We start from the raw sequence: 22,531 nt of genomic DNA on the forward strand, positions 1-22,531 counted from the left end.
TTCTGAAAGGGTATAGGGCTTCCTGACTCAGCTGGTTGTTGCACTGGAAGACTTCCTTTACAACTCTGTTATTCTGTAATGCCACAGAATTCCAGACTATAGTTACCTGGTACAAGAGCGTAGGTGCGAATTCTAGTCTTGCCCCTTGCCTTCTCTGGTTGATAGAGTTCTCTTGATTCCTGCTTGGATGGAAACTGTCAACTAAGATAAATGCTCATTGAAGAAAAATGGATGATGAAAACTTCATCTTCTTCTAATGAAGAGTTAAATATCATGCTGTTTTTGCTGAAATTTTCAACCCTGCTGAGAAAACAAAAAGGTCCTTTTCATATTTCTTCCTGAGATGGCAGCTGAGTTTTGCTTTTATTGCATCTGTTGTCAAAGAGACAAAATATTGTGTCTTTTTTGGCTAAGTATGTAAGCTCGTAGGTAGAAGAGTATGATACAAGGCTACAGACAGGCTATTCCACAATAGAGGCCTCTTGAAGAGGCAGTTTGTAAAAAAGAAAAAGAAAAAAGGCAGAAAAACTCAGCAGAGAATGAATATACATTTTATAACTACAAAGATTTGGGTAATTAAAAGCTTTAACCCATAGCTTTGCTTTCTCATAGTTCAAGCTCAGTTCATAAGTAATATAAATATTTTCTTGTTACAATCTTGTTAAAACTTTTTTTTAATTTTAAAGAACTGTATCTTTAAATGGTTTTTGTATGTGTAATATTATTCTCTATGACTCACTGAACAAGTCCACTCCAAAGGTTTGCTCCAGTGTAAATCAGAAGGAACTCATGAGCACTTAAAACAATTAAATGGAGGCAAATATTCTGACTTTATTAAGAGTTAGAACAAGAACATATTGCTGTGTATGTTGCTAAGGCAATAAAATACATAACACGGGATCTGGAACTGATTTAAGCTTTAATGTTTGGAAGTGTGCTGTTGGCCTTTACAGTAAAACATTCTTAAACTAATATGTAAGGCCTCATAAGACATTCTTGAATACTGGATATTAGTGAGAACACATAAAACACATAATATGAGTTTTTCAGATTACCAACTCGAACCACTGTTTTTCAAGACTTCCATACCACATTTTTAAAAAAATTGTCAACTCTGAAAAGATGTTTATAGAAACAAGAAAAGGTACATATTCGTAAATAAAGGCAATTTTGACAGGATCTAGACACCAACGTAGAATATAACATTACCAAGTGAAACAGTCTGCTTAATCAGTAAAATTTGAAATACATTTATATTAAAAAAAAATATATCAGGATAAAATTCACAAAGGTGAATCTTGCATGGCCCAAGAGGAAGTATTTTCCTTCAGCTTCGCTTCCTCCATTGTGCATGGCAAACTGTGTAGAATAAAAGGGCCTCAAAAGAAGTGAAATTAAAGATTGTATTCTTAAAAGTGTTCTGTGTGTTGCAATCAAATACGCTGAAGGGACAATCTGACCTGCAAAGAGAAACGCCATCCCTCTGAAGAAACACAGATGCATTCTTTTTTCTTAAGTAGAATTCTATACCTTGTTATTCCAACACCTTCAAAATTCCTACAGAGTTGGGAAAAAAACAACCTATTATTTTAAAAAGCAAAATAATAAAATGGGGATAAAGATGTAATAAACAAATAAATAATAAAAGGCTTTAGAAGATTTCCAATAGCAAACTACATAATATAAGTCATTTTGCACCAAAACTGCATCCCAGCTCAAGTCAAGGTTAGGTGCAGAGAATGTAAAGCTTCTTTTATGAGTTGCACCACAACAGATGGAGTCCTCAGAAAAAAGACTTCCTAATCTGTGGGATCAAGGATTCCCTAATTACATGCTGATTACAGCTTTATTGTGGGGGGAGATGAAACAAGCAGACATTATCATACCTACTTTAAAGGAGTACCAGATGGCCTTTAACCTAAAGGGCCTTCTGTCCAGTTTGGAACAACCTTTCCTTATTAGAAATCCTGTGCTCCAATCAATGGCTAGGTTGTTATCCTGAGAGAAATATACAGATAAAATTATAAAACCTGCAATGAAAACTGAATCCTTCAAGTGGAAAGGCCCATTCCCCACACTAAAACTGCTGTTTCAATATAAGGCCAAATGATAAATACTTCTTCCTTTTCTTCCAGCCCTAAAAATCAATTTCTGATGGATTAGAATGACTGAGAATAAAATTTAAAAAGTAAACTACGGTAGTTCTGGTTTGTTAACCATTTTGATCACGGTATTAAAGTAAGTTTAACCTAAATACAATAGGTTTGGATGTATTTAATTTGTGTATTCTTATTTTAATTTATTTTTTTAAAAATTATAATTTATTTAATAAGCTTATAATTCCCTTTTTTTTTCAATTATATTTTTGCTTGGTTGATGCTAGCAGTTCTGTTCTAGGAGCCTGACTTGGAAAGTTAACAGTACCATTGCCAAGACAGCCTCAAAAGAATGTCCATTTAGGAGAGTAGAATCAGACTTATGATCTCAGGATTCACTTAACAACTGTCATAAAAATAGTCAAAGTTTGGTCTGCTCATGTGGTGCCTCAATGTATGACCACTATGATTTATGACTAGAATTCTGATCCCAATAGTGGTCAAAAGTTGAGGACTACTTATAGAAATAAAACATTTTCCTGTTCCTTCAACTCAAGCAGCTGGTTCTTGTGACAAGAACTGATATATTTTCAGATAAGTGTTCAGTAGCCTTGTGCCCCTGCAGACAGTTACATTAAATAGGAAGAATACTCTTTACTCCCAAAATCAGATTTGCCCAAAGTTTCAACACAAACACACACTTTCAAGAGCGTTGACTTTTGATGACTGCCTGGACAAATATCTGCAGTCTTCTTGAAAAGGTTTTTTGAAAGTGTTTTGCCCTTACTTGCTTCCTAGGGTTGAGTGTGTGTGACTAGCTTTAGGTTACCCAGCTACAGTGGTGGGTTTCAAATTTTTTTAGAACCTCTTCTGTAGGTGTGGCCTGCTTTGTGGGAGTGGCTTGTCAGCCATGTGACTGGGTGTGAGTGGCTTGCCAGCCATGTGACTGGGTGAGAGTGGCTTGCCAGCCATGTGACTGGATGGGAGTGGCTTGCCAGCCATGTGACTGGGTGGGCGTGGCCAACTTGTAAAATGTAGTGAAACTCACTTAACAACGCTCTTGCTTAGCAACCAAAATGTTGGCTCAAAAACTCTGGCATTTGAAGCACGCAAGTCTTAAAGCTGTCAAGTTACAAGGCCCTTGCACCCCTAACCCTTTAGAAAAAAAACCCAGGAGTGTTCAAACTTGACAGCTTTAAGACTTGTGGACTTCAACTCCCAGAATTCCTCCTCTCGCTCTTCATCTTGATGGTGTGCAGACGGGCAGTGGGAGGGAACTGGAACCGGTTCTAAATGACACTATAGATTTATGGAACCTCTTCTATAGAAGAAGAATTGGCAGGAACCCACCCCTGCCCAGCTGGCTTCCTTCCTAAATGGGACTAGGACTCAAGGACGCCTGGTTTCTAGCTTGGTGCCTTTAATCACTATGCCAAGCTATCTTTTATCATCTTAGTCTTTTAAAGATTGGGAGGAAATCCTTGTTGGCAACATCTTAGTTTTGTCTTGTTTTTGGAGATGCAAAACTCTCTCTTTCACACACACACATACACACCACCATCATCTTGTTAAGTTCAGGTTTCTTCTGGTCTTCAAATCACAATGCGATGACCTAACTCTTCTACTATGCCTTTACATCTTCAATGCAGCCTGGGAACAATTAGCAAGAAGTCTCTATCTCAAAGTGTTTTCTCTGTTGCAAGAGGCTAATGAGGCAGCTTCTATAATGCATTCTTTTGCTAAATAATAGATCTTATTCTTCCCAGTTAATTGCATGCTGGACTCTTAACATTAGAAGAAACAACCTGTCTCCCATCATTGGGATCCAGGCATTCTTTTTGGAGATATATTCCAGCAGAAGCTTTAAGTGTCTGAACACTTATAGTTAATTTCTCATATTTCCTTAATAACTCGAAAAGACAGGCATTTTGAGAAATTTTTGAAAGTATTGAAAGCTATTAACCTCTAATTGCAGGCTAGAAAGATGAATCCATTCTATGTAAACAATTATTTAAATTGCATTCTACTCTGTCCCTCAGGCCTGGGACACACAAGCTTTGACATCCCAGTGGATGTTGAACTACAATTTCCAGCATCCTTAAGCACAATTGTTCTGATATCCTTTTGACAACTTCCTGTTTAGCAGACCTCCATGGAAAATGGATGATGAGCAAAATGGGTATTCTAATTCAGCTGGATTCCTGTTCTTGTTGTCCAAATGGGTTCTTTTAGTAGAAAATGTGAAAGTTTAGTCATGAACCTAATTTGATTCAACAAAGAGACCTTTTATTGGCTATTCCTTGATTTTTCTTTGTTTAAAATTGAATTCAATCAAACAACGTTCACTATTTAGCTTAAACTGAATATTGAAACTTACACCACTGAAAATTGTATTGCTAGATGCAAGCTGAGAAAAAATATGTGAACAATCTGTGAACAATAGTCTATAATGGTTTGCTAAATGGAGCAAGTTATTTTTGTTACATAGATGAGAACATGGAAAGGAAAATGAATGTATACATTTATCCAATCAATGACATTTGCAAGATTGGTCAAAACAGGCAAGATGATGGGCACAGCATTGGGATTTAAGCCCCACCTCTGTTGGGCATGTATTGACATTATACATTTGTAAAAACGGATAAGAATATTTTGCCTATTTTCACACACACACACAAACACACACACACACAAACACCAGATCTTCCTATCCCCAGTGGCCTGATTGATTAATAAATAGAAATATAACTGTCCTGCACTAATTAATGTACAGAAGAATTTAATGAAGAATTATTTAATTAATAAATAATCCAAAATTATTTATTTATGTCTTTGGGGATGGCCACTTCTAATACCTTTATTGCAAAACTCTCAATTTGTCCTGATAAATTGAGCATGCAGTTCTTTCTCCTTTAATGACAGGCGGAGGGAAAATCCAAATGACCATTTTATATGTTTATAAACCAACATTAATGTACTATGTTGAAATAACCATTATTGCAAAAAAGGTAACTCTGATATTTAAAAAAAAAATGAAGGTCATAACCTATAATTTGAGAGTTTGACAAATTGGCACGCCTTTTGAAGCCTTAGCTATTTCTGGTTAGGACCCAAAGTCCTTTACATTTTCTTTGTTATGGAATGGCATCTTATCCTTATTATAGCTCCAGTACTGTTTCTGCGAAAGCAGAGATGAAGAACCACCTCCCAAGTGCAAATATACACCCACTTGGTTTTGACAGTCATGAATTTCCCAAGGGGAAAATGGGCAAATCCATTCTAATTCATCTTTATTGAGGTTTCATCTTGATGTATTTTCTAAGTGAGTGCTATCACTTATCATATTAAAAATCACAGAAATCTTCTCTAAGATCTTTGATGTTGAAGTGCATAATATTAGCCTGAATTTGCAAGTAAAACCTTACCGTGCCAGGTAGTATGGATCTGAGAATGATGCTAAATATAGTGCTCTGTTTATCACTGCTTTGGTTAATTTAAGGAGTTTTGACTGTCCTCCTGATGTGGTTGTTTCTGCTGACAAGATTTTTCTTTACATTCTCTCCCATAATGTTATTTGGCAGCCACTACAAAGGAAGAGGACAAGTTCAAATGAATGCAGGACTGACATGAATGATAACCTTAAATATATCAAGTACTTAAGTATGCATTACTCTAAGTAAGTCATTGCTGGCTGTGAATGGAGCATCTGTGGGAGCTCTTTCGCTTTTGCCAAGTTACTTGTTTTTTCCCATTCTGCTAGGAAGCTTTTGTGCTTTATATCAGCACAATACCACATAACAGCTTCTTCAAATGTTCAAAGGCTTTGAACTCATTCATTTCATGCTTTCAGCTTCCCTTGCTAAATCCTGGAGCCTAACTGTCTTTCCTGATTGATGAAGGCGGACAGCTTTCTCTGGCTAGTATAATAAGATGCTATTGAATCCTCTACAAGTGAACATCTCCGTTAAGATTCATGCTCCCTAATTTTAATTTTGATGTATTTTCATTCATGAACTGGAGTTATGACCTTACTTTTCCGCAAAATCAATGAATTAGACCAGTTAGTTTTTGCAGGGATCCATTTTTTTTATTCTATTGAATATTTGTTGTTTCTTTTTCTAGATGATATCATAATAAAGTATTTTTTAATTTTAACACAAAATAAATCAAGAGCACAGTATTACATGAGAATCTATATTTCTTCAGTTTACATGGAGTTTTATTATAACCTCTGTACTATTCCCGGAAATCTTGTTATTTCATATTATTTCTGCCAGCAAATAATGTAGATAACATAGTATATCGGTATCATACAAATAGTAATCTGCAATCTGGATTACCCATATGGAAAAGTTGGAATATATAGTGGAAGTATTGTCAGTTTGGATCAGTAGTCATTTAAAACAAGAAAAAGGAGCCAAGGTGGCGCAGTGGTTAGGGTGCAGTAACTGCAGGCCACTTCAGCTGACTGTTATCTGCAGTTCAGCGGTTCTAATCTCACCGGCTCAAGGTTGACTCAGCCTTCCATCCTTCCAAGGTGGGTGAAATGAGGACCCAGACTGTGGGGGCAATATGCTGACTCTGTAAACCGCTTAGAGAGGGCTGAAAGCCCTATGAAGTGATATATAAGTCTAACTGCTATTGCTATTGCTATAGTATTGCCTCAATAAATATCTTCAACAGCTATAACAAAGCAACAGGTTTTTTTTTTAATTTTTTTTTTTTAAATGAAATTCACTGGCCAAAATTTAGAGCATCTGTTTTTCTAGATATACAGCATGTTCTATTTTAGAACACTAAGACTAAAACAGATTTTCATCTGTTATTACTTTGTCCAGCAGCAACTGTTTCTCAAAACAAACTTCTGCCAATATCTAGCCTCATTTTTTGGCCAAAAGTATGTCTCTATAGGCTTTCCTTTGGACATTTCTTCTTTCATATGGCTGGCATTAAAGAAAAAAAACCAAAACCAAGTGTTTAATAGTTCTGTTTCATTCCAGGCACTACTGTACTTTGAATTTAGTTTTTATGAGTCAAACTATTAAACAACAAAAGAAGAATTAGCTTTTTTTCTCTTCATGTCTTTGGTAGAAATTAGATGTATGTATCTAGGTGTGGGCTACTATGGGTTCACCCAGGTTTAGGAGAACTCATAGCTAACGTTATGGCCAGTTTGGACAATCTCCAAATCCCATCCCTGGCTGGCCCTTCCCACCCCACCTCACCTTGCCCATTCCAAGAGTCTCCATGCGACCCATTTTGGATGCAAGTAAATGCAGGGATGCGTGAAGGCTCGGGAAGAGGGGAAAAAGGGCCTCCTAGTCGTTCTGGAAAGCTGGAAAAGGGCCTGTTTCTGGCCTCCAGAGGGCCCCCAGAGCCCGGGGGAAGATGTTTTCACCCTCCCAGAGGCTTGAGGAAAGCCTCCAGAGCCTGGGGAAGGTGAAAATGATCCCCCCCCCCATGTGGTGTAGGAGGCTAACTAGTCCATACGTAACATGGCCTCACCCACCCAGCAACCCTTGCTGAAATTTTTGAAGCCCACCCCTGCATATATCCCTCCTTAAAAACTCTTAAATTGCTATCAGATCACACACACACAAGGACCTCCGCTCAACCATATGCACACACACAGGATTTAATATTATGCATATTCACAACATGAGTTTAAAAATAACATTTACTTGCAAAGAAGAGATTTGCAAAGTAACACCAGCATCCAAGAGCAGAAATCCTGGATTGTAAGGAACTTGACTGTGAACTTCCCTAAAAACAAGATCATCTAATCTGCTAAAGATAAGAGTTCATGCCTTTCATTATTTCATATGCAACTAAATTATTTCTAATAGAAATTTATTTATGTATCTTTAGAACAAGGAGGAAAAACACTGACTTACAATAGAGTAGTACAATGAAGAAAATTTTCCCAGCTCCTCATTTGAAATGCCTGAAGGCTCTATAGTCTTGCCCCTTCTGTTTAATATTTACATCAAACTGCAGAGTGAGGTCATCTATTGGTTTGGTTCTGGCATCATCTAAACACTGATTGATATTGAATTGTATATCTGGACTTAGGCTGGAGAAGTCCTGACACAGGGATTGGAAACTGCTCAGGTCTGGATGAGGAGGAACAAACTCAGTCTGAATCTTTCGCTCTATAATTGGAAGCCACCCAGAGATGATTAAAAGACAGGCAGCTATGCAAATGTTTAAAATAAATAAATAGTAAAATCCTGACAATACTGTGTGATTGTGCTTATTAAGATCCCCTCAATTTGAGGATTTCTTATCTTTGGTTATGGAGGGGGACATATTTTCAAGACTGATGTGCAATCTGGAGTCCTTATGGACTCACAAATTTGGCCCAAGGATGAGGTGAGAATTGTGCACAGGAAGACCTTTGTGCAGGTTTCATCTGTGAATTTGGTGGGAAGAGGGACAGGAGGAAGACCCACTACAAAGGCAACAGTCACATAAAACGGGTTTGAGTCTAAGCAAGAATGTGAGTAAACATCTCAGGCAAACTGCTTCCTAGTATTCATAATGTTAAGGGGGATGATACATTCAGACTTGCCAGATTCTGTTATTATAGCTTTTTAAAGCTTATAAAAGTAGTACTGACCTACATGCCATTGGTTTGCTTTGAAGGGCTGACAACTTCGCCAGTTGTGCCCTTTCCTATGGCAGGACTCTTTTTAGTGGATCATTCACGTCATCTCTCGACTAGATTACTGCCATAGGCCCTAAATGAAGTTGCTCTTGAAGATCACTGGGAAGCTACAGCTGGCTTAATTTGTGGTGGCAGGGACAGTAGTATTATACCATGCATAACCTGGTTTGTGAGTTACACTGCTTGCCAATTGGCTTCTGGGTGCAATACAAAGTGTTCTTCCAGACATTACTAAAAACATGGCTTTGCTCAAAGGCCCTGAGCAGTGATGGCTAACCTTTTTGTCGTGTGCCTGCACCCATAATGCAATGCGTGTGTGACACACCCCGCCCCCTGTGCATGCACGTGTGATACTCCTGTACCCCATGCAGCTTCCTGGGAGGAAAAATGGGCTGGATGTGGGGGCACCATCCCCCAACCTCCCCCTGCCCTCACGCATGTGATCCCCCATTCCCCACATGCACACGCATCTTCCAAATGCATCCTGAGGATGCGCAGCAGAGACCCAAAAATCAACTTGCTGGCAGGAGACACATGCACATTCGCAGTGGAGCTAAGCTGGTGTGACAGCTTACATGCTTGTCGAGAGGGCTCTGCGTTCCACCTGTGTCACATACCATATGTTTGCCATTATGAGCCTAGGGCTTAGAATAGAGTACAATAACAGAGTTGGAAGGGACTTTGGAGGTCTTCTAGTCCAACCCGCTGCTTAGGCAGAATACCCTACACCGCTTCAGACAAATGGTTATCCAATCTCTTCTTTAAAACTTCCAGTGTCAGAGCACTTACAAGTTCTGCAGGCAAGCCTTCCACTGAGTAATTGTTCTAACTGTCAGGAAATTTCCCCTTAGTTCTAAGTTGATCTCCTTGATTAGTTTCCACCATTGTTTCTTGATTAGTTTCTACCCATTACAATCCAGCTATGGCGGATTGCTGGATGTTTATTTGTTTTTCCAGCTTTGGGATATATTTGGTTGTTATAGTCTTTCAGGCACACATTTTTAAAAAGTTTAGTCTTTCTTTGTGTATATTATAAGAGGCCCAGAGTCTTTGAGGAATTGGGTGGTTTCTAAATCAATCGATCAATCGATCAGTAGTTTGTACTCTGGTAAGTAAGTTGGTTTTTCTTCTCTTATTCTGCACTTTGGAACATCCTGCCACCAGATGTGAGATCTAAAAGCCTTAAAACTTGCCAGTTAGCTTGGGTCCCCAATGGGGGCACTTTACTCTGGAGGTAGAATGGAGTAATAGAGACCCCATCTTGCAACCTCTTGTGCCCTTGAGTCTTAGTTTTATTTAATTCTTATTAACTTTAACGCTTTCATATTTATTATTTTATTTTTTGAAAGCTTCCCAGAATTGCTTTGAATAGAGAGGTGGCAGTATATAAATGTTTTTTTTTAAGTATACAGAAGCTGGCATGGTTACATGGATCAGGAAGGGCAAACCATGATCTGCAGGTTTCGTATGCCCTGCCCATTTTTCAATGCCTAAATTAGATGGAAAATAAATTTTTGGTGGTGTGATTCTGTTTGTCAAAAGTACTAAAACAAGTACCTTTTATTTATTTAATGATTTTTATATATAGCAGCTTCCCATCTCAACTAGTGATTTTGGGTAGCAAATGTTAAAATTAAGAACAATTACAACCACAAATGCAAACACTAAAATCATAGCAGCTGAGTAAAGTATCTTGTAATTATTTTCCAATCACAAGAGTTTTCCCACCAAGACTCTACTGTATCTACTAAATAGTTGCCTTCCTGAACTGCTATCCCCTGTAAGACAATATTTATGTTCTTTGTAAATGGGATTTCCTTTTAACAGAATCTGAATAGAGTTGGAAGGAACCTTGGAGGTCTCCTAGTCCAGCCGTCTGCTCAAGGAGGAGATTCTATACCATTTCAGACAAGTGATTGTCCAGTCTCTTCTTAAAATCCTCCAATGATGGAGGACCCACAAGTTCTGAATGCAAACTGTTCCACTGGTTAATTGTCCTCACTGTTAGGAAGTTTCTCCTTAATTCCAGGTTGCTTTTCTCCTTGATTAGTTTCCATCCTAGTGATCTGGAATCATGGTCATTACGTTGTGAGCAACTGAACCCCGCACTGAAATCACCTTCGGAATGCAGACCAAGTTGCTCTATAAGGTGGAATAAAAACTGACTTCGGAGATGAATTTTCCAAGGAAATTTTCAAGATGTCTGCTATACAGTCTAATGGATTATACAAATGTTGGCTTGTGTATGAGGTATTGGCTTCAACTGTAAATAGATATTTCCTTGTTAAGGAATACAGAGCCCAACTAAAGTGTTACTGTTATGTATTGTATATAGTTGTCAGTTGAAGTTCTCAGTCTGGTTCTCTGTTGGAGCAGGAAAACAATCTCTCCTGATTGGTTGTGGACTGATAAAAGGAGCTCTGTCATCCAGGGAGAAACAGTTGCCTCACAGGCAATATGGAATAAAGAGCTGTTAGAAGTCACTCAGGCCTCTTCTCCATTCTTCACCCAGAACATAAGTTACCATATTATTAGAAATGCGATTTGAGTATCTTTAGGAAATAAACATCAGCTGAACTATTAAATTAGGTATAAAGGAAATTTGCCTATACTCTGAATCATTTGGGAAATAAGTCCTATATTAAGTGTTACTTATTGTTATTTATCCAGAGTCCAACACATACAGGAAAAAGCAGATTTCACACATTCACATGCTCATGGATACCTTCCTAACTCAAGGCTGGTAGGCCAGCTTCAATATCCACTCTCAAGGGATCAAGGCAGGCATATAACATGTATATAGCATGTCAATCTATGAGATAATTCCAAAATATTATAGTTCTCATCAGTGATGGGTTTCAAAATTTTTTAGAACCTCTTCTGTAGGTGTGGCCTGCTTTGTGGGAGTGGCTTACCAGTCATGTGACTAGGTGGGCGTGGCCAACTTATAAAATATGGTGAAACTCACTTAACAACGCTGAACAACCAAAATGTTGGCTCAGAAACTCTGGCATTTGAAGCACGCAAGTCTTAAAGCTGTCAAGTTACAAAACCCTTGCACCACTAACCCTTTAGGAAAAAAAAACCCCAGGGATGTTCAAACTTGACAGCTTTAAGACTTATGGACTTCAACTCCCAGAATTTCTCCTCTTGCTCTTCATCTTAATGATGTGTGGACAGCAGGGGGAGGGAGCTGGAACCGGTTCTTAATGGCACTGTAGATTTGTGGAATCTCTTCTAAAGAAGAGGTTAGAACCAGCAGGAACCCATCCCTGGTTCTCATTCACTTTTATAACTACCATCAAGGCTCAGTTAGTCCTGTCTTCATGCTTTTGGATACTTTTCCAGTTAAGTTTGCTTGGGAACCATCCCTTTCTTTGAAAAATCCCTATTGTTGTAGCTTCTTAGAAAACCTGTTGTATATTCTTAGAAATTTTCATTCTGCATCAACTGAAACTTTTCAGAAGCTTTCTACAATTATGGTTGAATAAATCTCATGTACAGGTAATCCTTAACTTACAACAGTTCATTTAGTGACTGTTCAAAGTTACAATAGCACTGAAAGAGTGACTTAAGACCATTTTTCACACTTATGACCATTGCAGCATACTCATGGTCACGTCAGATGCTTGACAACTGACTCACATTTATGACAGTTGCATTGTCCTAGAATCATGAGATCCCCTTTTGCAACCTTTTGACAAGCAAGATCAATGGTGAAACCAGATTCAATTAACAACCATGTTACCAATTTAAGAACTGCAGTAATTCACTTAACAAATGTGGCAAGAAAAGTCATAAAATGGAGCCAACTCGCTTAACAAATGTCTTACTTAACAACATAAATTTTGGGCTCAATTGTGGTCATAGGTTGAGGACTACCTGTAGTTTGCTTTCATACATTTTCCTTAATACAGAAATGTCTGACATAATTTTATTCAAGCAGATTTTTCACATACACCCCAAACAGCTACAAATCAAATTACAGAGGAACAGTGATAACAATATGGTGACACAATTGCTGTACCTAAATATTATTCTATTATTTTATGGAATAATTTATCTTTAAAAAGAAATCTAGCACCAAAGGAGATATATATAAAAAAAACAGGTACTCGATTTACAACCACAACTGAGCCCAAAATTTCTGTTAAGTGAGACATTTGTTAAGTGAGTTTGCCCCATTTTATGATTTTTCTTGTCACAGTTTAAGTGAAGCTCTACAGTTGTTAAATTAGTAACTTGGTTGTTAAGTGGCTCTGACTTCCTCATTGAGTTTGCTTGTCAGAAGGTTGCAAAAAGGGGATCACATGACCCTGGAACACAACAATGGTCGTAAGTATGAACCAGTTGCCAAGCATCTGAATTTTGATCACATGATCACAGAGATGCTGCAAAGGTTGTAACTGTGAAAAATGGTCATAAGCCACATTTTTCAGTGCCATTGTAACTTTGGTCACTAAATGAACTGTTGTAAATTAAGGACTATATATAGTTCTGCAATAGCATGTAAAATTTAAATTGTTTGGAAACTGAACTAGTTGCCTAGGATATACACTAACAACAAAGATTACATATATCCAATACTACCATAATAATTTATACTCTTATGTTCTTGGATACAATGAAGTCATCTAATTGTTAGTAGAGGTAATTTTGCTAGAAACTGTTTTCTATTATCAGATAAATAATAATATAAGTTATAAAAACATTTCTAAAAAATGAGCATGTTTCCCCTCAATAAGGGAAGAAGGGCAAGGTAGGTTTAGGACATATATGTTATAAATTACCATTTTATATTTATATCTACAGGATACAGTAGATATTTGTGCAGTGACTAAACTCGGATGTACTCTCAAGGCTAAACATTTTTACTGATTATATCTGTCACTGTTCAGCTATTTCCTGCTCTTCCAGACTTAATGAATACAAGATCTGTCCTGATTGAGAAAGATGCATGAACTTTGAGAAAATCCAAGAGAGCTGTCATTTATCTTCCATTGCCACAGCATTTAATCCATAACTCCTGCAAGATATCCAAGTTTGAGGGATCTTGCAAGATATCCAGATTTTTCCCCTAGAAATCAGGATCTACAGAGTTCCCTTGTGTAGACTTTGCCTGCCTTTTTCCTTTGAAAACACAGCCTATAATTTTTCAAAAAGACCGCCTATCATTTCTTCCACTTCTGTTTTACCACAGCAGTCTGGACAACTTCAAAGTTGCTCAAAAGAAACTGTGGTAGGAACAATTCTGTAGTGTGCAGGCTAGGTTGTATTCAGAGTTGTGACTAAAATTTTGTCCAACTTTGGCCTTTTAATTATTGATCAGCTTGTATGTTGCTTCAATCATGGAGCAGTTATAGTCACATGATATGTGAGGGTTAAAAACAGCCATGCAAATAATATTAGCAAGAAACAAGTAACTGGCTGTAATATAGACAAGTGTAGTGTGTTGTTGTTGACCGAATCTAAGAATTGCATGTAATCCTATACTTATGGCCATAATTGGAATCAGAATTTCTGTCACTAAGAAAGGAACTTGTCAAGTGAGTTGTGTCCAATTTTATGACTTTTGCCACCATTGTTAAGTGAATCAATGCAGTTGTTCAATGCATCTTGTTAGGAATATAATCTAACGGTTGGGTTGGCAATATATAAATCATGTAACAATGTTGTACCTGTTTCTTTAAATCATACTGTAAAATGTGATTGGTTGCTGTTTTCCTCAATCGTCCATAAGAGGGAGCCAGAATGACTGTTAGCTCTCTGTTAGATGCTGCGCTGATCTGAGTTTTTGGGAAGCTAGCTGTTAGAAAGTGCTCTGAGCTATTGTAAGTTTTGCAACTGCTAGCAAACTTTGAGTACTGAACTGATTATATGATACTGGACTATATTATTTGGATTATCCCTTAACTGAAAGACGTTGATGACTGACTGTCTTAATTGTGTATGACTTGGACTCTTTGATGGACTCTGATACCTTTATTTCCACGAAAGTAAAAGCCTATTTAAACTGCAGTGTCTCTGTATGCTGGTTTCTGTGTTCTCAAACACAACTTTCACAACGCTTCTCTGAAAGCACTCACTCTCCCAACGGAGAATTTACCGAACACATCTAGTGTCATTATCTTTAATGGAATTTTAGGTCTTAGATTTCTTGGAGGTGCAAGAAAGCTCATCAGTTTTTTAATGCTGTGTAAAGTTCTCAAAAAGCATCTACTCATGGCAATCCTAATGAAATCATATTCATCTATACTGTGATACAGAGGAATAGAACTACCGGCAGTGATGTAAAGAAAGAGAGAGAAATGAAGGGATTCCATAAAGCAATATCCAGGGAACTTAGGCAGGAAAATGGCCAGGGCATTTTGTGTCCTGATCTAAGGATTAATACAATCCTGCCTTTTGGTGAAAATAGGAGGAGCAACTAAATTTTCAGAATAACATCCTCTTGGAAAAATGAATTTCTGATACTTAAAAAATCTCGCTCTAAAATAATTTTTGAGTGTTTTCAGACTACTTTAAACAATAAGCTGCAGCATCACAAGCATGCAGCAATATCAAGGGAACCTGCTTACTTTCATCTATTATTTTCAACATTTATCTTTATTAAGAATCATATAGAGAGCTTCACTTTTACCAGAATTATATTTTGGAAGACAAATGTAATTGAAATATCTTTCCTGTTGTGGTTTCCTTTATTGCATTTTCAATGGATTATCTGGGCAATTAACTATGTATCAGTTTTGCAAATTTAGTTAGTCCCGCATTATAAACATTTTGTGTATAATTACAGAAACATGTGGTTTCCAAGTCTACCAGAAAGCCATTTTAATCTCATTTCTCATCAATATAGTTGCAGGGAAAAAAGACTTATTCCCTGAGGACTTTATTTCCTTGGTTTGAGAGGAATAAGCTATGTGCAGACAATTGTTTTTTTCAATGCCTTCTGTAAAAGAGAAGGCGAAGGGAAAGGATTTTAGTTTTGGCTCATTTCTACTCAAGGATGGAGAAATGCTTTATTCATTTATTTATTTAAACAATTTATATTAGTATTTCTCAATTTTGGCAACTTTAAGACATGTGGACTTCAACTCCCAGAATTCTTCAGGCAGCAAAGAACTCTGAGAACTAAAATCTAAAGATCTTAGTTTCCAAGGCTGATGAAAACTATAAAACAGGTATCATTTTACAGAATTGTAAAGGAATGTAGCATGGTGAAAGAATATAGTGGTCAAGATATTGGAATAAGGTCAAAACTCAATCTTTGCTCAGAAAAGAAAATCTCTTCTGCAAAACATCTTAGGAGACAGCTGTAAGCATAAAATGAACAAACAAAATAAACAAGCAGTGCTGAAAAATTTCAGGGCAAAGTCTAGGGCTGTAGAATGTGAAGCAGGACTCCCAAATATTACAGGGCTAACTAACCTATCATATTTTGAAGTAAATGATACATACCAGCACTGTATAAGTAGCTGGTCTTTATTGGCAGTGTATTGCTTGATATTCATAGCAAGAATTACATATAATTATAATATTCCATTATACAATGGAATAAATTAATTTCAAAATTAATAATGTCGACTTAATAGTCTACAAGTTCCAAGAGTGATTTCCACTTTTAGGTGGGACTAGAAATCATAGTCTTCTACTGTAGCTTTTAGCCTAATGCCTTAATCAATACACTAAATTGGATTTTCCATATTATATAAGTTAGATGAAATATAAAGTATTTTATTCATGTACATCATCTAATGTGTACATTAATGAAATAAAAGGAGAAGAGAAAAAAAACTAAGGATAAGCTGAAAACTGAAATAGCAATCAATTAAATAAAGCTTGATTTCACTTAATCACAAACTTGGTTGAAAAAAAACTTATTTAGTATTACTAGCACTGAAGGCTTTTGATGAAATTGGTAACTAACAGGACCGAGCAAGCATTTTTGCAAGTATTTCAGAGTGAGAGGGGGGGGGGGGAGGGAGAGAGATTTTTGTAAGTATTTCAGAGAGAGGGGGGGGGGAGGGAGAGATATATAGTCTTTTCTAATTGCTTAATGTTGCAGAAGACTGGAGTCCATTAGATGCATCAGTTGTTAGGAAAGCTTAATAAGTGAAGGCTGATAATTGCAGTGTTTCCACTTCCTCCCATTGTTCATTTAATTCTTATCATATAGTTTTCTTTCCATGGAGAGCTTGGAAAAAGAGGCATACTAAAAATAAAAAGGTGTTTGACAGCACATGTTTGAATGAGTCATGCAACCAAATGTTTGGGAAAGATAATGAAATTAAACTAAACAATATTTTGTGGCATTTATCCTACCTTGGCAAGGAGGTAGTCTACAATTAAGGTAGTGGACATTGTAATTACCCTAGTAACTTAATTTCTGTGATTTGCAGAACTGCAAATGATTATCCACAACTTTATTCAGTAAATATTAACATAAAAATGAGGGGAGTTGTTTCTGCCTGAAACTCTGAAAATCACTGCCAGGTGATTTAAACAATACCGAGCTACAGTAGATACCATGATATATCCTATCTCAGTATAAACAGATCTGTAAGGGGGGAAAAAAATTAAAGGCAGGAGTATATGCTGGTGGGGGGCGGGAATGGACAACACCCCCTCGGTTTGTATATTGGGCAGCAGTACATCTGGAAAAGTCTGGCTTCTTGTTGGATCATTGCTTGGATATACACCAATATTGAGCTCCAAAAAAAGCATGTCAATCCTAGGTTGTATTAACAGAACTGTTATGTCAAGATGAAGGGAAGCCATCTTTCTTAATTAGTTGGGCATCTAGAATACAGTATACAATACCAAGCACAACAGTTAAGCAGTCTTTTAAGTAGCTGAAGCATGCCCAAGAAGCCAAAGGGACTTGAAGAACAAGAAATGAAGCTGTGAGGTTGGACCATATGATTTTCAAGTCCATGCCAACCTTTCCATTATATCCATATAGGACTATTTTGTTGTTGGTTTCTTTCAAGTCATTGTTACTTCAGATATGTATGTTACAGATGGGTTTTATGTGCTATGTGAATTGAGAGCAATGCAGAGGTGGGTTCCTACCAGTTCGCACCTATTCGGTAGAACCGGTTCGTCAAATCTACCGAACCGGTTAAAAGAGGTTCCACCAGTGGACCCAGAAAGCAGGCTACACCTACAGAAGAGGTTCCAAAAATTTTTGAAACCCACCACTGGCAAGGATCTTGTAACTTGACAGTTTTAAGACTTGCATGCTTCAATGCCAGAGTTTCTGAATAGCTACTTGGACCGACTTAAGTACTAATTCATAATTTCATATCCGGTCACATGGGCGGCAGGCCACTCCCATCTGGTCACATGGTGGCAAGCCACTCCCACAAAGGAAGCCACACCCACAGAGTAGGTTCCAACAATTTTTGAAACCCACCACTGGAGCAATGCTATGTATTTCACTAAGTAAATACAGTTGCATTTTCTGTTGTAAATATTAACCCTACAGGGGAGAAAAATGATATACTGTATATATCCTTTTATAATGTATTACGAGTATTATTTACACAAAAATATGAAATTACAGCTGCCAGGTATCTAGGGTGTCATAATGGCATGTATTACTGAGACCTGGCTGGGCCCAGAGGGAGGAGTCCCCCTTGTAGAACTGTGCCCAGAAGGATTTCAGGTGCTACATCAGCCGAGAGCCCAGGGAAGGGGTGGGGGTGTGGCCGTTGTTATCCGGGAGTCGCTAGTTCCTCGTAGGGTCCCTGCTCCGGAGATTGTCGGGTGTGAGTCTTTGCTGTTAAAGTTGGACCTCAAGGGTCAAGTGGGTTTGCTGCTAACGTACCTGCCTCCCAACAGCGTTGCAGCAGCCCTCCCCTCGCTCCTCGAGTCAGTAGCCGAGCTGGCAATTGAGTTCCCTAGGTTGATGGTCCTGGGGGACTTTAATTTGCCGTCGCTCGGTGAAAACTCTGATGGGGCGCCGGAGTTCATGGCTTCCATGACAGCCATGGGCTTGACTCAAGTAATCCGAGGCCCAACCCATTCAGCGGGACACACGCTTGACCTCGTATTTCTCTCGGAGCAGTGGATGTGTGATCTTGGTCTGAGGGGGAGTGACACCATACCCCTGTCGTGGTCAGACCATTACCTACTGAGGCTCGACTTCCGGAGGCCAAACCCCCACTGTAGGGAGGAGGAACCGACCAGGTGGTTCCGCCCCAGGCGTCTTATGGAGCCAGTAAGGTTCCAGACAGAGCTTGGGGTTATTCCTGATACTTTCGCCCACAGTCCGGCAGAAACCCTGGCTGCTGCGTGGCACTCGGCAGCGTCAGAGGCCCTCGACCGGATTGCGCCACTGCGGCCCCTCCGAGGCGGCGGATCCCGGAGACCCCCTTGGTTCACCGAGGAACTCCGGGAGATGAAGCGCCGGAGGAGATGCCTAGAGCACCGTTGGAGGTCCGACAAGTCCGCATCGAACCGAGCAATGGTAACCACCTGCACCAGGGAATATACTAGGGCACTTAGGGCAGCTAAAAGATCACACATAGCCTCCCTGGTCGCATCCGCTGAGTCCCGCCCAGCCGCCCTGTTTAGGATAACCCGCTCCCTATTGAACAAAAGGGAGGCGGGGGAACCCTTGCAGGGCAGAGCTGAAGAATATGCCCAATTCTTAGCGGACAAAATTGCTCGGTTTCGGACGGACTTGGACTCCACACCCGCAGTTCCAGCCGAGACCCAGGGGGACCAAGTTCAACAGCTCTGGGTTGAGTTTCAGGAGGTTACCCCCGGGGATGTGGACAAGGCCATGAGAGCTGTGAGTTCCTCCACCTGTGCCCTGGATCCGTGTCCCTCATGGCTGGTTTCTAACTGCAGTGAGGTGACACGAGGCTGGATCCAGGCGGTTGTAACCGCCTCTCTTCGGGAGGGGAACTTCCCCGCCGCACTGAAGGCGGCGGTGGTGAGACCCCTCCTGAAGAAGCCATCCCTAGATCCAGCTGTCCTTAACAACTACCGCCCGGTCTCCAACCTCCCCTTTTTGGGGAAGGTTGTTGAGAAGGTGGTGGCCTTCCAGCTCCAACGGTCCTTGGAGGAAGCAGACTACCTAGACCCCTTCCAGTCAGGCTTCAGACCCGGTTACAGCACTGAAACCGCCTTGGTCGCATTGATGGATGATCTTTGGAGAGCCAGAGATGAAGGGCACCCCTCCATCCTGGTCCTCCTTGACCTTTCAGCGGCTTTCGATACCATCGACCATGGTATCCTTCTGCGAAGACTGCGGGAGGTGGGAGTGGGAGGCACCGTGTTACGGTGGTTCTCCTCCTACCTCTCGGACAGGTCGCAGTCGGTGTTAGTGGGAGGGCAGAGATCGTCCCCAAGGCCCCTGAAATATGGGGTGCCGCAGGGTTCGGTCTTATCCCCCCTACTATTTAACATTTACATGAAACCGCTGGGAGAGATCATCCGTAGGCACGGGATTAGATACCATCAATACGCGGACGATACTCAATTGTATCTGTCCGCCCCGTGCCAAATCAATGAAGCGGTTGACGTAATGGACCGGGGGCTTGAAGCCGTCATGGACTGGATGAGGATTAACAAGCTTGTGCTCAACCCAGAAAAGACCGAGTGGCTGTTGTGTTTTCCTCCCAAAAATTTGGCCATTAATCCAACACTCAGGCTGGGGGGTCAAATTTTACACCCCTCAGAGAGGGTTCGCAACTTGGGAGTCCTCCTGGACTCACAGCTGTCATTCGACCATCATATAGCGGCTGTGACCAGGGGGGCATTCGCCCAGGTACGCCTGGTGCGCCAGTTGCGACCCTACCTGAACCGGGAGGCTCTCACAACAGTCACTCGGGCCCTCGTGATTTCTAGGCTGGAATACTGCAACGTGCTCTACATGGGGCTGCCCTTGAGGAGCATCCGGCGACTTCAGCTAGTGCAGAACGCAGCCGCGCGAGTGATCGCGGGTGCACCCCGATTCACCCGCATTACACCTATCCTCCGCGAGCTGCGCTGGCTACCTGTCGATCTCCGGATGCGCTTCAAGGTGCTATTGATCACCCATAAAGCCCTACATGGCAGTGGATCTGGATACTTGAGAGACCGCCTTCTGCCAATTACCTCCCTGCGACCTATAAGATCTCATAGGTTAGGCCTCCTCCGCATTCCATCGGCCAGCCAATGTCGGCTGGCAACCACAAGGAGGAGAGCCTTCTCAGCAGCGGCCCCGACCCTTTGGAACGAGCTCCCCGTAGAGATTCGTACCCTCTCCACCGTCCAGGCCTTCCGCACGGCCTTGAAGAACTGGCTCACCCGTCAGGCCTGGGGATAAGGACCATTACCCCGCCCGAATGTTGTATGCATGTTGCTTATTATTTTATTATGTGTTGTCGTCTTAGTGCTGTATTCCCCCCTTCCTGGTTTTCTGTGAGCCGCCCTGAGTCCCCTCAGGGAAAAGGGCGGCCTACAAATAAAATCAATTCAATTCAATTCAATAATGTATTGGCATACTGTATGTATGGATCCAAGCAGTAGTATCTTTCATAATTAACAGATAGAAATGTTATCAATAATATTTTCTAAGTGCCCTCCAAGATCTTTTGGTATGGCACCCTGCACTCTAACAACCACAGAGACTTCCATGGCTAGATTATGCCATAATCTTTCAATTTCAGATTTTGGTACTTTGTGATCTTCTCCAATTCTTTGTTCTTTATTCTACTACCTTCTGCTATTGTCACATCGATTATTCACTTTCTTCTTTTCAACCACAGTTACATTTTGTATTTTATGAACCAAGTCTTTTATTAGTTTATATGCAGAAATCCCACAATATTGTAACCTGCTCGTTTTCAACTACTTTTTCAACTCTTGTTTCTACCAATTTTTAAATTACTGGAACATGAAAATTATTATGGGTCTTTCAGTGAATTGGTTTGGTGACTATTACCTCACTGTTTATAATAATTTTGGGAACTTTTCTTGCACAAGATCAATATATGATGTATATTGATACATCTGCCTATTGTCATCATTATTTTACATTACTAACACTTTCATTTCCATTTTCAATATCACTATTTATAAGCTTAATCCATTTTAAATGTAATAATTTATTAATTATTTCTATTAAAACTTCTAATTAATCTGGGAATGTTAGGACTGCACCATTTTGATTTAGTTGGTTAATTATTAGCCTCTCCGTTTTACATTCCTGCATTATTCTAGAACAACCTCAAATTTTCAGCCATTTGACAATGAGGCTAATTTTGAAAAATATTTGCTTCTCTCAATTGAATCATACACTATTGAGTAATATAGTTGGATGTTATTACTATGCCAGGAATAATTATTATACACTCAACTGGAGATTTATCATTACTCAGCAGTGTAAATAAATAATGTAGCGTTGAAGCAATGCTATCAGGAACTTCAGCAAGTCTGTTCAATTAAAATGCTGATCTTTTGTCTTCTTTATCATGGCTAGTTCTGGATATTAACTGCTTAATTCCACTCCATATTCCATATGGAATATTCACTACTTAATTCCACTCCATATCCTGTATAATGATACCTTCTTTTGGTCTGTAGAAGTGTGTACTTGATCAGCAGATAAGGCTGAGCAACAGAAAAATCACGCTCTTTATGCTAAGAGGACCCAGTCAAAACTGAAGTAGTGCATGACACTCTCTTTTAACATCTCTTGAGTGTTCTGCAAAAAGTAAGAATGCCGAGTTTGTCTTCCAACTCTCCCTGAAGCATATATTCAGGATTTATTATT

At 39.5% G+C, this 22,531-nt stretch overlaps 1 long non-coding RNA gene across 2 annotated transcripts in view; it reads right to left on the reverse strand.

Moving 5' to 3' along the window:
• Nucleotides 1-22,531, reverse strand: part of LOC116503659 — a 27,829-nt gene continuing 5,298 nt past the window's right edge. The window contains exons 3-5 of one of the 2 annotated variants that reach the window (XR_004254728.1): nucleotides 5,522-5,680; nucleotides 1,461-1,557; nucleotides 1-300 (exon numbers count right to left, since the gene is read on the reverse strand). This is a non-coding gene — a long non-coding RNA (uncharacterized LOC116503659). Of the gene's footprint in view, nucleotides 301-940; nucleotides 1,558-5,521; nucleotides 5,681-22,531 lie in introns of those variants that run through there. The other variant, XR_004254727.1, reaches the window with a different exon arrangement.

Source organism: Thamnophis elegans, chromosome 2, assembly GCF_009769535.1.
Source record: "Thamnophis elegans isolate rThaEle1 chromosome 2, rThaEle1.pri, whole genome shotgun sequence".
Taxonomy (NCBI): domain Eukaryota; kingdom Metazoa; phylum Chordata; class Lepidosauria; order Squamata; family Colubridae; genus Thamnophis; species Thamnophis elegans.